Below are 11,610 nucleotides of genomic sequence, written 5' to 3' on the forward strand. Positions count from 1 at the left end.
CTGGTACTGCTGGAGAGTGGAGTGAGGTGGACCACCGTTTTCCATCTTCATCAAGTGAAAGTCTTTTCTTGGGAGTCAAATGTTGGATGCAGGCAGGGAGCTGAGAATAGAGACTGAAACGAGAATTGTTCACTAAAGGAGAAAAAACCTTGTGAATGGGTGTTTCTGGCTTGTCTGTTAGAAAAGGCAGTCTCTTTGCAAAATCTGCATTTCTGTTTAAGTCTGTGTTTCCCAAATGAAGTTTCCCTTAATGGACTTCTATACTGAGACTGAATGATTCTTGCAATGATTCTTGCATGAGGATTCTTATGGTGATAATGTGTTATTTGAGTTTCCTTGAGAAAGCACCTATGTTCTTGCTCTGGCTGGAATGTGAGGCAGTCCAAGGGAAGAAAAAAAAGTAGGAAAAGAATAGGTACAAATCAGGAACCTAACACCACTTAACTCTTTCGAAAAACCAGTGAAGTGGGAAAATGGTTCTGTGCTTGTGTTTCCTCAAATCACCTTGTGTGTACTTTAAAAGGAAATAAAGTGACTTACGGATCACTGGGGGGACGTCTGAGCAGAAGTATCAAGTCTGAAGCCATAGGGACCTCATTCATCATTATGTGTGACAGTGCAGACCCCAGAGAGCCTTGAGCTTTGTGGGGACTTAATTTCGTGGGGACATCAAGCGAGGGAATAACGGGATGAGTAAATGGCCAGTTATTCAGAGTATGTGCTTCTATTTCTGAGAAACTGGTGTGTTGTACAAAAGAGTTCAGGATGGCAGTGAGGAACAGGGTTTAAAATAGGAAACACTTATAGAGACCCTCCTGTGTGCCAGGCACCCTCCTAAAGGCTTTATATATTTTAACTCATTTGATCCTCACAACAACCCTAGGGGGACGCTTTATCCTTATCTTTGTTTTGCAGAGAAGGACACAGAAGCAAAGCTAACTGATGACTTGCCCAGGATCACACAGCTGGTGGTGGAGCCAGGCTGAATCCGGTGCAGGCAGACTCCTGAGTCTGTGCTCTTAATCACTGAAGTGTGCTGGCTCAGAAATAAAGCAAGGGCAAGGGCAAGGGCAAATTGTAGAGGCTGGCCCAGGTGTCCCATCCGTTTAACCTCACTGAGCCTTGGTTTTCCCGTTTAGAGAATGGGCACATTCACTGTTCGTGCCTTATAGGGCCACTGTGATTTCATTTCATTAAATAAGCTCCCAATAGTCCTATGTATCTTTAGCTGTAAACATCTTTAAAAAGGTCTTCCCAGATGGCACTAGTGGTAAAGAACCCTCCTGTCCATGCAGGAGACATAAGGGACTTGGGTTCTATCCCTGAGTCAGGAAGATCCCCTGGAGGAGGACACAGCAACCCACTCCAGTATTATTCTTGCCTGGAGACTCCCATGGACAGAAGAGCCTGGCGGGCTACAGTCCATAGGGTCGCAAAGAGTCGGACACGACTGAAGGGACTTAGCATGCGTGAATCTTTTAAAATGTGAGCCTGGGGACTTCCCTGGTGGTCTGGTGGGTAACAGTCTGCCTGCCAGTGCAGGGGACATGGAAGCTGAGCTCCCACATGCCACAGGGCAGCTGAGCCCACACACCCTAGAGCCTGTGCTTTGCAAAACGGCAGTAGCTCCTGCTCCGCATAACCAGAGAAAGCCCACACGCAGCAAGGAAGACACAGAGCAGCAACAAGTAAATAAATACACTTTAGAAAAGAAACGGGAGCCTCGGAAGAAATCGGGATCACTTTTATCCAGTGCTCCGAAAGGGAAAAGTTCCAGTATTCAGAGCAGTGCTGTCCAAGTGAACACCGTGATGACAGAAGTGTCCTCTACCGGCACCATCCAGTATGGCACCACACGTGGCTACTGAACACTTGGCGCATGACTAGCGCTTTTGCTCCAGGAGAAGTGACCTTTAATTTTATTTCATTGTAATTCATTTAAATAGCCAAACAATGGTTGCCCTGGGATGGGGATGGGGGTGGAGGAGTGGGTAACTGGGGAAGACCAGAGAGGGATGAGAGAGGGTTACAAAGGGACGAGGCAACCCTGGGTGTGGGGGCTGTATTTCTTCTCTAAGTGTGGTGCTAGCTGCCCAGGTGTGTGCTTATCCAGTTGCGCACTTGATGTGCAGTTTGTCGCATTGCATTCATATTTCAGTAAAGCTGTTAAACAACAAAACAGATCCATCCAGAATTAATCCAGCTTATGCATGGCTTGCAACAGTGGTTTTTAAACTGAGTTTTGAGGGGAGCCCGGGGTCACTGGGGCTTCTGGGACTGGAGGTTGAGGTGAGGGTCGAGGGGTGCATGTCAGTTAAGCACAGCCTCCAGCTCTGCTTGGACATGAGCTGCTCGCTGAGCTGTGTGTGCAGTGTTCTGGCTTGGCCTCTCTCCTGAACTCGTGGGCTACACGAGCAGGGAGTTTGCAGTCTCCATTTCCGTCTCCTTGGTGAGTGCTCGAGAGATGCTTGTTCAGCTGAGATTCTGAAAATAGCACTCCTACGCTCTGTTTAGCCAACACTTGTAAGGTACCCACTTTCAGCCAGGGACTGTTCCTACACCTTGAAAACAGTAACTTCTTTAATTATTGTTTAAAAAAATTTTTAGAGTATAGTTGCTTTACAATGTTGTGTTACTTTCTGCTGTACAGCAAAGTGAGTCAGTTATATATATACGTATATCTTCTCTTTTTTAGGTTTCCTCCCCGTTTAGGTCACCACAGAGCACTGAGTAGAGTTCCCTGTGTTATACAGTAGGTTCTCGTTAGTTATCTATTTTATACAGAGTATCAATAGTGTATATATGTCTATCTCAATCTCCCAATTCATTCCATTCCCCCCTCCTTTAATTCTTTGACATCCTATTTTGAATTACATGCTCTCAAGGCAAATGGATCTTAAACCTCGTAGGAGGGAGGATTCAGATCCGTGCTATCAGCTCAGAATCGGTCCTAAGAATATGTCCCCACCACCACTGGGGGAGGGGATTTCCCAGGGGGTGCAGCCGTAAAGAATCCGCCTGCCAATGCGGAAGACCCAGGAGATGTGGGTTCAGTCCCTGGGTCAGGAAGATCCCCTGGAGAAGGGAATGGCTACCCACTCCAGTATTCTTTCCTGGAATCCCATGGGCAGAGGAGTCTCGCAGGCTATAGTCCTTGGGGTTGCAAAGAGTCAGACGAAACTGAGCAACTGCGAGCACAGGCACGCGCCATTGGAGAGGGGCCCTTCTGGTAGAACCTTCCTTCCAAATCAAGGATTTTTTTTTTTTTTTTTGGCTGTGCCACAGGGCATGTGGAATCTTAGTTCTCTGACCAGGAATTGAAACCACGCCCTCTTCAGTGGAAGCTCAGAATCATAACCATTGAACTGCCAGGGAAGTCCTGAAATCTGGGATTCTTACATTACCATGTGCCTCTAGAATTCTGGGGATGTCTATGAACTTTTTCCTGGCATGATAATTTTTGTTTGCTTGTTTGTTTTCTGGAATAATTGCACATAAAAAAATGCATAGGATTACAAAGGAAACCAATTTTACTGAAATATGGCTACTGGAATATTAAAAATTATCCTAGGGTGTTCATTTGTGTTATGATAAAGTACATGGCTCTTTATTAACCTATGAAACAATAAGAACTAGCGGTGGGCCTAAGTGAGTGAGTGAGTGAAGTCGCTCAGTCGTGTCTGACTCTTTGCGACCCATGGACTGTAGCCCACCAAGCTCCTCTGTCCATGGGATTCTCCAGGCAAGAATACTGAAGTGGGTTGCCATTTCCTTCTCCAGGGGTGGGCCTAATCCTACTGTAATTCCCAGTCATCAGTAGTATTTGGAGAGATCATAAAGGGAAATTTGGAGTGATGGAGGGATATTGAAGAGACCTAAGGTTTCTATTTGGGACAAAATTACAGGTATTCCTCCTACGGCTCTAGTTGTTATCTATGTTCGTAACAGAAGGGAATGATAAATTTCTCTTTTTTTTGGTTGTGCCACACAGGCACAGGACCTTAGTTTGGTTGTGCAGGCTCTTAGTTCCCCAACCAGAGATCCCACCCACACCCAATGCAGTGGAAGCTCAGAGGACCACCAGAAGTCCCAGGATTGGTAAGTTTCAAAGATAGTGAAAACGCAGATGTACATACTTTTTATCATCCAAATTCACAGACTCCATGAGCTGAAGAATTCTGTGTGGACACAGGTCAGGGACCCTGGTTCTAGGTGCTCTTGATGTGGACCGGCAGCATTGGCATCACCTGGATGCTGTTGAAATACAGGATCTCAGCCCCACCCCAGACCCACGTAATCTGAATCCACAGTTCAACAAAAATCTTTGAGCTATCTGTGTGCACACAGAAACTTGACAAGCCATGCAAAACAGATGTTTCGTGATGTCAAAGCAACAGAGAGCTGTGTTCTTGAACAGGACTGAAAAGTCTAGATGCAAATTTGTTTTTATCCTTCTCTCTGCCTTTTATAACCTCCTTCCTGCGATGGAAGACAATTGAACCATTTGGTGGCGCTGGGACCACGGCTGCCGCTGACATCTCTCAGCGCTCCCTTGGGGCCAACCCTCAGGGCAAGGGCAAGGGTGTCCTCATCCTCTCCAGGTCACGGGTGGTCCAGGCAGGTTCTGCTCCTTGGGGAGGGGAAGTCAGCATTTGTCCACAACTATATCTGGGGCAGTGGACCCTGGTCAATATGCTTCCGGGGGAAGGTTATTTGGACCTCAGACCCAAGTCCAGCTTTCCAATCCAGGTATTCCAGCATGAAAACAGAAACAGTGCTTTGTCTCCCAGCTCTATTTGTTTAATTAGCTCTGAATCTTCTAAAGAAGGATCTGATTAATTAGTGCCCTCAAATTCCAACAATATTGGCTGTTGGAAAACTCAAGAGCTGGGACTTCCCTGGTGGTCCAGTAGTTAAGAATTCACCTGCTAATGCAGAGGATACAGGTTCAATCCCTGGTCTGGGAATCTCACATGCTATGGGGCAACTAAGACTGCATGCCAGAACCACTGAGCCCTTCCTCTAAAGCCCGTGAGCTGCAGCTACTGAAGACTGCCTGTGCTAAAGCCGGTGTCCTGTAACCAGGGAAGCCACCACAGCTAGAGAGTAGCCCCCACTCTTTGCGACTTGAGAAAGCCTGTGAACAGCAATGAGGCACTCATGCCCCACATCCAAGACCCAGTGCAGCCAAAAATAAATAAGTAGATAAATTAAAAGAAAAAGATTTAAAAAAAGAATGCTCAGCAGCAAATGTGCAGAACTCTAAGAATGCATTTTTGTAATAATCTCATTCCTGAATCATTTCTATGGCCCTCCTCTAGTTCTTCCTTTTATTTTCCTCCTTGTTTGAATTTATGTCCCCTTTCTGTAATCTTGTTCTATTTTCTCTATCCTTATAAGCCTCTTTAAATCATTTTTAGAATAAGGTAGGCACACAGACTCGTAAATAAACATGCAAATATGAAGACAAGTAGATACCCATGTCTTAGAGACAGACGCTGAATCAGACAGACGCTGAATCACATCACCCAACCTCAGGGGCTTCTACCCTCGTTGTTTGTGGGGATCATGGTCTTTGAGCACAACATAGACCAGAAGGGAGAGGGGAATCAGGCCCCTGGGGTCAGTGATCCAGGGCTCCCGACACACGTAGTCTCTGTGGATCAGTTGGCAGTGTGTTTCTGAAAAAGTTTCTGGTAACCAAGGGCATTTGGGGGTAGGCTTTTCATTTGTAAAACTGTCCTCAAAAACATTCTAAAAATAGTCTTTGCTCTCGGGATACGTGGGGGAGTGCAGGTGGCCTCCCTGCTCATTTAGCTGGAATGCGCAGTGATTTGAAAGCCAGGACCTGAAGCACGTGGGCAGGCGGGGATGGGCGTCTCTGCTGAATGGGTCCAAATGCTTCCCACTGAGCGAGAACTCGCTGGTCTCAGGTGCTGTGAGATCCAGCTTCCCCTGCCGGTTATACCTGCCTCCCTGGGGCGATGCTCCTCTGTGCTGTGATACAGGTATGGTGCCAGTTACGTAGGCTGTACTTATCCAGTTGTCCACTTCATGTGCGGATTATTGCATTTTCCAAAGAACAGATGAGGACAGAGGAGATGAAGGCAAATGGTCAGATAATACATGTTAAAGGTTTTCCAGGCTCTCAGACTGATCCTGGGTTCCTTGAACAGGCCACACTCCTTCCATCCTCAAGGGTCTCTGCTTGTCCTTTTCCCTTTGGCTGGAATCCTTTCCCTGCTTCCTTTCCCAGGCCAGGGCCCATAGTTAGCCTTTAGGACTTGACCCAGATGTTATTCCCTCTAGAAGCCTTTGCTGCTGTTTAACCCCGTCAGGTCAAATCCCCCAGAACACCCTTCCCTGCCCTTATTGTGGTTCTAGTGGATAACTGTTCCTGCCATCAATTCTTTAGTGGCATTTTCCCTACTGGACCACAGGCTCCTTGGAACACAGGCTGCCCCTATCTTGTTTACGACCATTTTGTTGCCAGTTAGGCTGGCAGTCGCCTGACACAGAGCAGGGCTCATTGAGTAATTTGCCGGATAAATGAATGGAAAAGTGGGAAACAGATTTACAGACACAGCTAACGCATTGGAAAATATATTTTGCGAGGCAAAATATAGACGTGAAAAGAAGTATATTCATATCATTTTTAAAAAAAGATGAAAAACAGTTTTTAATGGAGGAAAATGAGTTCCTCTCATTTTTCAGGCATCTGGAAAGGCCACTGTATTTGAGGTGGACCAGCCATGGGGCTCACTGTGGGAAATGGGCAGCTCTCCTCCTGTTTTCAGGAAATCCCTGGCCACAGAGAATAGGTTAAAACTGTAGCAACAGAAGAAAATGTAGATATCAAGAAATTTCTGAATCTCAGGGAAAATGATATTTGAACCAAAAAGACAATATATCCTAGTGATGAGGAGCCAGACTCTGAGTTCAGTTCTGACTTTACTACTTATTAGTTCTGTGTCCTTGGGAAAACTACCAAACTTATCTGTGTGTTGCTAAAACAAACAAACAAAAGATGAGAATAATGTGACCCACTTCATGGGCAGGATGGCTATGCAATTTACCCTTTAAACCCAGGCATTTTGGGTAGTAAAAGAGGGGATGGGTGCTGTTAATAATTTTGTTTGGGTGAGAGGAATAAACTGGGCCCCCACCCAGAATCTAGAGAAGTGTGGTCATTGTACTCATAAAGCATTACAAGAGGTAAAGACATTGTCGTTCAGTTGCTGATTCGTGTCCAACTCTGAAACCCCACGGACTGCAGCACGCCAGGCTCCCCTGTGCTCCACTATCTCCTGGAGTTTGCTCAGATTCACGTCCATTGAGTTGGATGCTATCTAACCATCTCATCTTCTGCCACCACATTCTCCTTTTGCCTTCATCTTTCCCAGCACCAGGGTCTTTTCCAATAAGTCAGTTCTTCACATCAGGTGGCCAAAGTATTGGAGCTTCAGCTTCAGCATCAGTCCTTCCAATGAATATTAAAGAAATGAATGCATGTAACTCCCTGAGAAGCATGCTGACACAGAGGTAGTGCTCAGTGATGGCCAGCTATTCCTGATAAGACGCAATCTTTCTGAAGACTCTGAGAAAAGATGGATAGTTGATTATATGGGATGGAGTTTATAACTTGGGGTGCACCAGGATTTAATGGCCTGATTTTTTTACACTTCTTTTCTTTTTAACCTTTAAAAAAATTGACATATAACATCTTTAGAAAAACATACATATAACGAGTGTATAGGGCTTCCCTGGTGGTTCAGCAGTGAAGAATCCACCTGCAATACAGGAGCCACAGGAGAGGCAGGTTCAATCCCTGGGTCAGGAAGATCCCCTGGAGGAGGAAATGGCAACCCACTCCAGTATTCTTGCTTGGAGAATCCCATGGACAGAGGAGCCTGGGGGGTTACAGTCCATGGGGTTGCAAAGAGTTGGACACAATTGAAGTAACTTGGCTCACATGCACGCATGCAACTGGTGTATAGCTTTTTGAATTATCATGAAGTAAACACACCCAGAGACCACCTAGGAACCACCACCCAGGTCAAGAAATGGAATCTTCCAGAACTCCAGAGATGTCTGGCCTGCCCATGCCCATCACCAACCCATTGTGTCAGCCCCAGGAGTGAACAGCTTTCTTGACTCCTAACCTTCAAGTGAGTTTTGTCTGTTTTCTTGAAAGACACACATAAGTGGACACTGGAGACGTGCCCCTTCGTGTGTGTGCTTCTTTAGCTCAACCTTTGGCTAAGGTGGTTCATTAATGTTGCTGAGTCAAATCGGAATCTATTTAACCTCACAGCTGGGCAATAGTCCATTGTGGGTGTACACCACTATTTATGTATCTGTTCTGCAGATGCTGCATATGTGGGCAATTTCCAGTTTCTGGCTGCTGTGAAAGACGCCACAATGACCATCTTATCTCTCAGGATGTGTACTCTGTGTTGTGTTGGGTGTATAGACACTTAGGGGTGGAAGTGCTGAGTTCTACCCTTGGTAAATTCTGGTGACCAGCTTCCCAGGGTCATGGGACCACTTCACCTTCCCACCAGGTCATCTAACAGTTCTGGATCCTCCCCATCCTTCCCACCCTTTGATGTTACCGATCACTTCTGGAGGTTATCTCATTCTGGCTTTTAAAAAAATTGCTCTTGAATTCTACCTAACTCTAAAATCAATAAGCAGAGTATCTAGTAAGTGCCAGACCCTGAGTCAGGTAGAGAATACTTCATTCAGTCCACAAATGAGCCCTTGGGTCCAGGCGTGTCCTCACCGCTAGGGGAAGACCAGAGAGACTGGGTGTGGTGGAGGCTGCGGAGGGAAGTCCTAAGTGGTGAGACCCTGGTCGCCTCGGGTCCATTCAGTGTGACGCCAAGATGCAAGTGCTCATTTCCCTGCCCTGTGGTACTGACCCCGCAGGGTCAGGATGAAGCAGGGAAATGGGATCCTGAGCAGAACAGGAAGGGTGTTCTGAATCCAGCCGTGCCCTTCGGGCGGCCGCTGGGGGATGGCGGTGTCCTGTGTCTCCCCACACAGGACTGTGTGTACCTCCCTCCCCCAGCCAGCAGCTCCAGGGTTCTGAGCCAGAGAGCTGGAACGGACGCCCTGTCCCAGCCGCAAAGGAAGATCAGATGGGGTGGCTCCTGTTTCCTTTTGGAAAGAGAACCAGCCCTGGGTTGGGGAGGTGCCCCCCGGGTGATGCTGAAGTAGGGAGAGGGGCGGGGGCTGAGTTTTCCCGTGGTTCAGAATTCCTTGCCCCTGAGCACAGGGTGCCGTCGCTGTCACCTGAGCTTCGGGAGGCTGTGATGCTGGCTCGGACAGACCCACTTTCCCTGGGTCTCCCTAGGCTCCCCACGGGCCCCTCCTCCTCCTGTGTCACGAGTCTGGGCCTCTTTGTGGCCCCCTCCCCCCTCTCCACCTCAGTGCCTTTCTGAGGACCATGCGCACGTGTGACTGGGGCGTGGCCAGGCCCGCCAAGGCTTGCCCTCACCTCCCCTGCACCCACATTCCATCCTGAGGCCACGAGAAGGGAGACACGTCTTTAATTCAGCTGTCTGTCACCTTTCACACTGTAAAATAAACATAAACACGGAAGCTACCAAACAGCCTAAAAAGGACAAACACCCCTGCCCAGGACAACCAACAGGACAGGCTGACCACCCCAGAGGCTCCCACGTCCCCTCATCCATCACTACCCCTCGTGCCACCAAAGTGTCCTCTCTCCCCCTTATATGCATCACATCCTTGAGTGACTTTATATGGATTTGTCACCAAAGGGGGCGTCCCTGGGCCGGTAACAGATTTCCCTTTTGGAGGATGGTGCTGGGATTTATCCAGACCCCCATGGATACATCCTGCAGCCCTGCCTCCCTTCTCTGTCCTCACCTGCCCCTTGCCTGGCCTCTTTATGCTTCTGCTTTCATGCTATATGCTGCCCTATGATTCCCCTTCTCCCACAGCCTCCTGGCTGGCATTCTCTGCTTTCTCATTCCTGACTGCCTTGTTCCTTCTAGGGAGCAGCCCCTGAACATTCTGGTGAGTCAATTTCTCCACCTCCTTCCCCTGTACACACCTGGAGTAACTTGTTTCTTCTTTGATTTCTAGAAAATTCATTGCCTCCTTTAAGACATAAGTCCAAGGTCACTTTTTTTTTTTTTAACATTTATTTTTATTAACTTGGCTGTACCAAGCCTCAGTTTTGGCATGTGGGATCTTCAGTCTTCGTTACAGCACACAGGATCTTTAGTTGTGACATGTGGAACCTAGTTCCCTGACCAGGGATTGAACCCGGGCCCCCTGTATTGGGAGAATAGAGTCTTAGCCCCTGGGCCACCAGGAAAGTCCCAGAGGTCACTTCCTCTATTTGCCCTTCCCTGCCTCTCTCCACAGACTCACTTTCCTTTCTTCTCTGTCCTCTAAGCTTATCTTAGCTGATTAATTTAGCTGAGCTTATCTTAGCTTGCCTCTGTATTCTCCTGATGCCATGGTAGCACTTTGCTCAAGGATCAGACTTCTTGGTTGGCAGGGTCACAGCTGCTCAGCATACAGAAAGTGACCAGTAAGTGTCTCTTGAGTTAACAAGGACTATAAAGCCCTACGCTGAGTCTTTATAATGAGAGATTGTATGGAGTGAGAGCTCACAAAAATAATAAATTGGGAGTGGGCAGAAGCAAGCATATTTTTAGCTGTAATTGTCAAGTAACAAACCCACAGGATACATGAAAAATATAGTCAGAGAAAATGGGGTGAGAGGACTCTGGGTAGAAAGAAGATAAAATAATGCTCTAATGGGGGCACACATTCTGAGCAAGGAGAATAATTTAATATTTTCTTTTTGTTTAATTAAATGATATGTGATAGTTCAGGAAAATCCTTAAAAATATCTCAACCACTTCTCATTTTTCAGACAATGACAGTAATAAATGCATAATGGTTAACAAGTATTCAAACAGCAAAAAGGGTATGAGATGAAAAGAAAAAGGTTTTCTGTTCCACTTCGCCCTTAAACCACTTGTCTAGTTTTCTGGCATCTTTTAAAGAAAATTCCCGAGTACTTTCTTAGAACGTTATAAAGCACTTCAAATATTTACCTTCTAGTAGGGAGAGAGTGGTTCAGAGAGGACTTTGGCATCAGTCAGATCTGGGTTCTAACCCGCTGCTTATTCCCTGTTTGACCCTACCAGAGGCAAATTTCCTCTAAAATCTTGAGCTAAACTTTGGTTTCACTCCTTTGGAATCTTGAGGATGAAAATGGTTCCCCTTCTCTTCCTCAGGCTCATTCTTCTTGATGTTGCTGATGTTTAATCTCTTGGATCATTGGATTGAAAGTCAGAAAACTGGGTCTTATCCTTCTCAGTCAGGAAGCGTTTCTATGATCTTGGGCGGGACCTCCAACCTCTTCTCTGTGTGACCTCGGGCAGCCCCCAGGCCCCTTGAGTCTGAGCTTCTTCATCTGAAAATAGTAGCCTTTAGTGCTCACTCCAGCAGCACATATACTGAAACTGGAATGATGGAGATTAGCATGGCCCCTGAGCAAGGTTGAACGTAGTTGTTCCTATTAGAAGCTCCTTCGGGCTCCAAACTCTCCTAGCTCTGTAG

This window comes from Oryx dammah, unplaced genomic scaffold (assembly GCF_014754425.2).
Source record: "Oryx dammah isolate SB20612 unplaced genomic scaffold, SCBI_Odam_1.1 HiC_scaffold_9, whole genome shotgun sequence".
NCBI lineage: Eukaryota > Metazoa > Chordata > Mammalia > Artiodactyla > Bovidae > Oryx > Oryx dammah.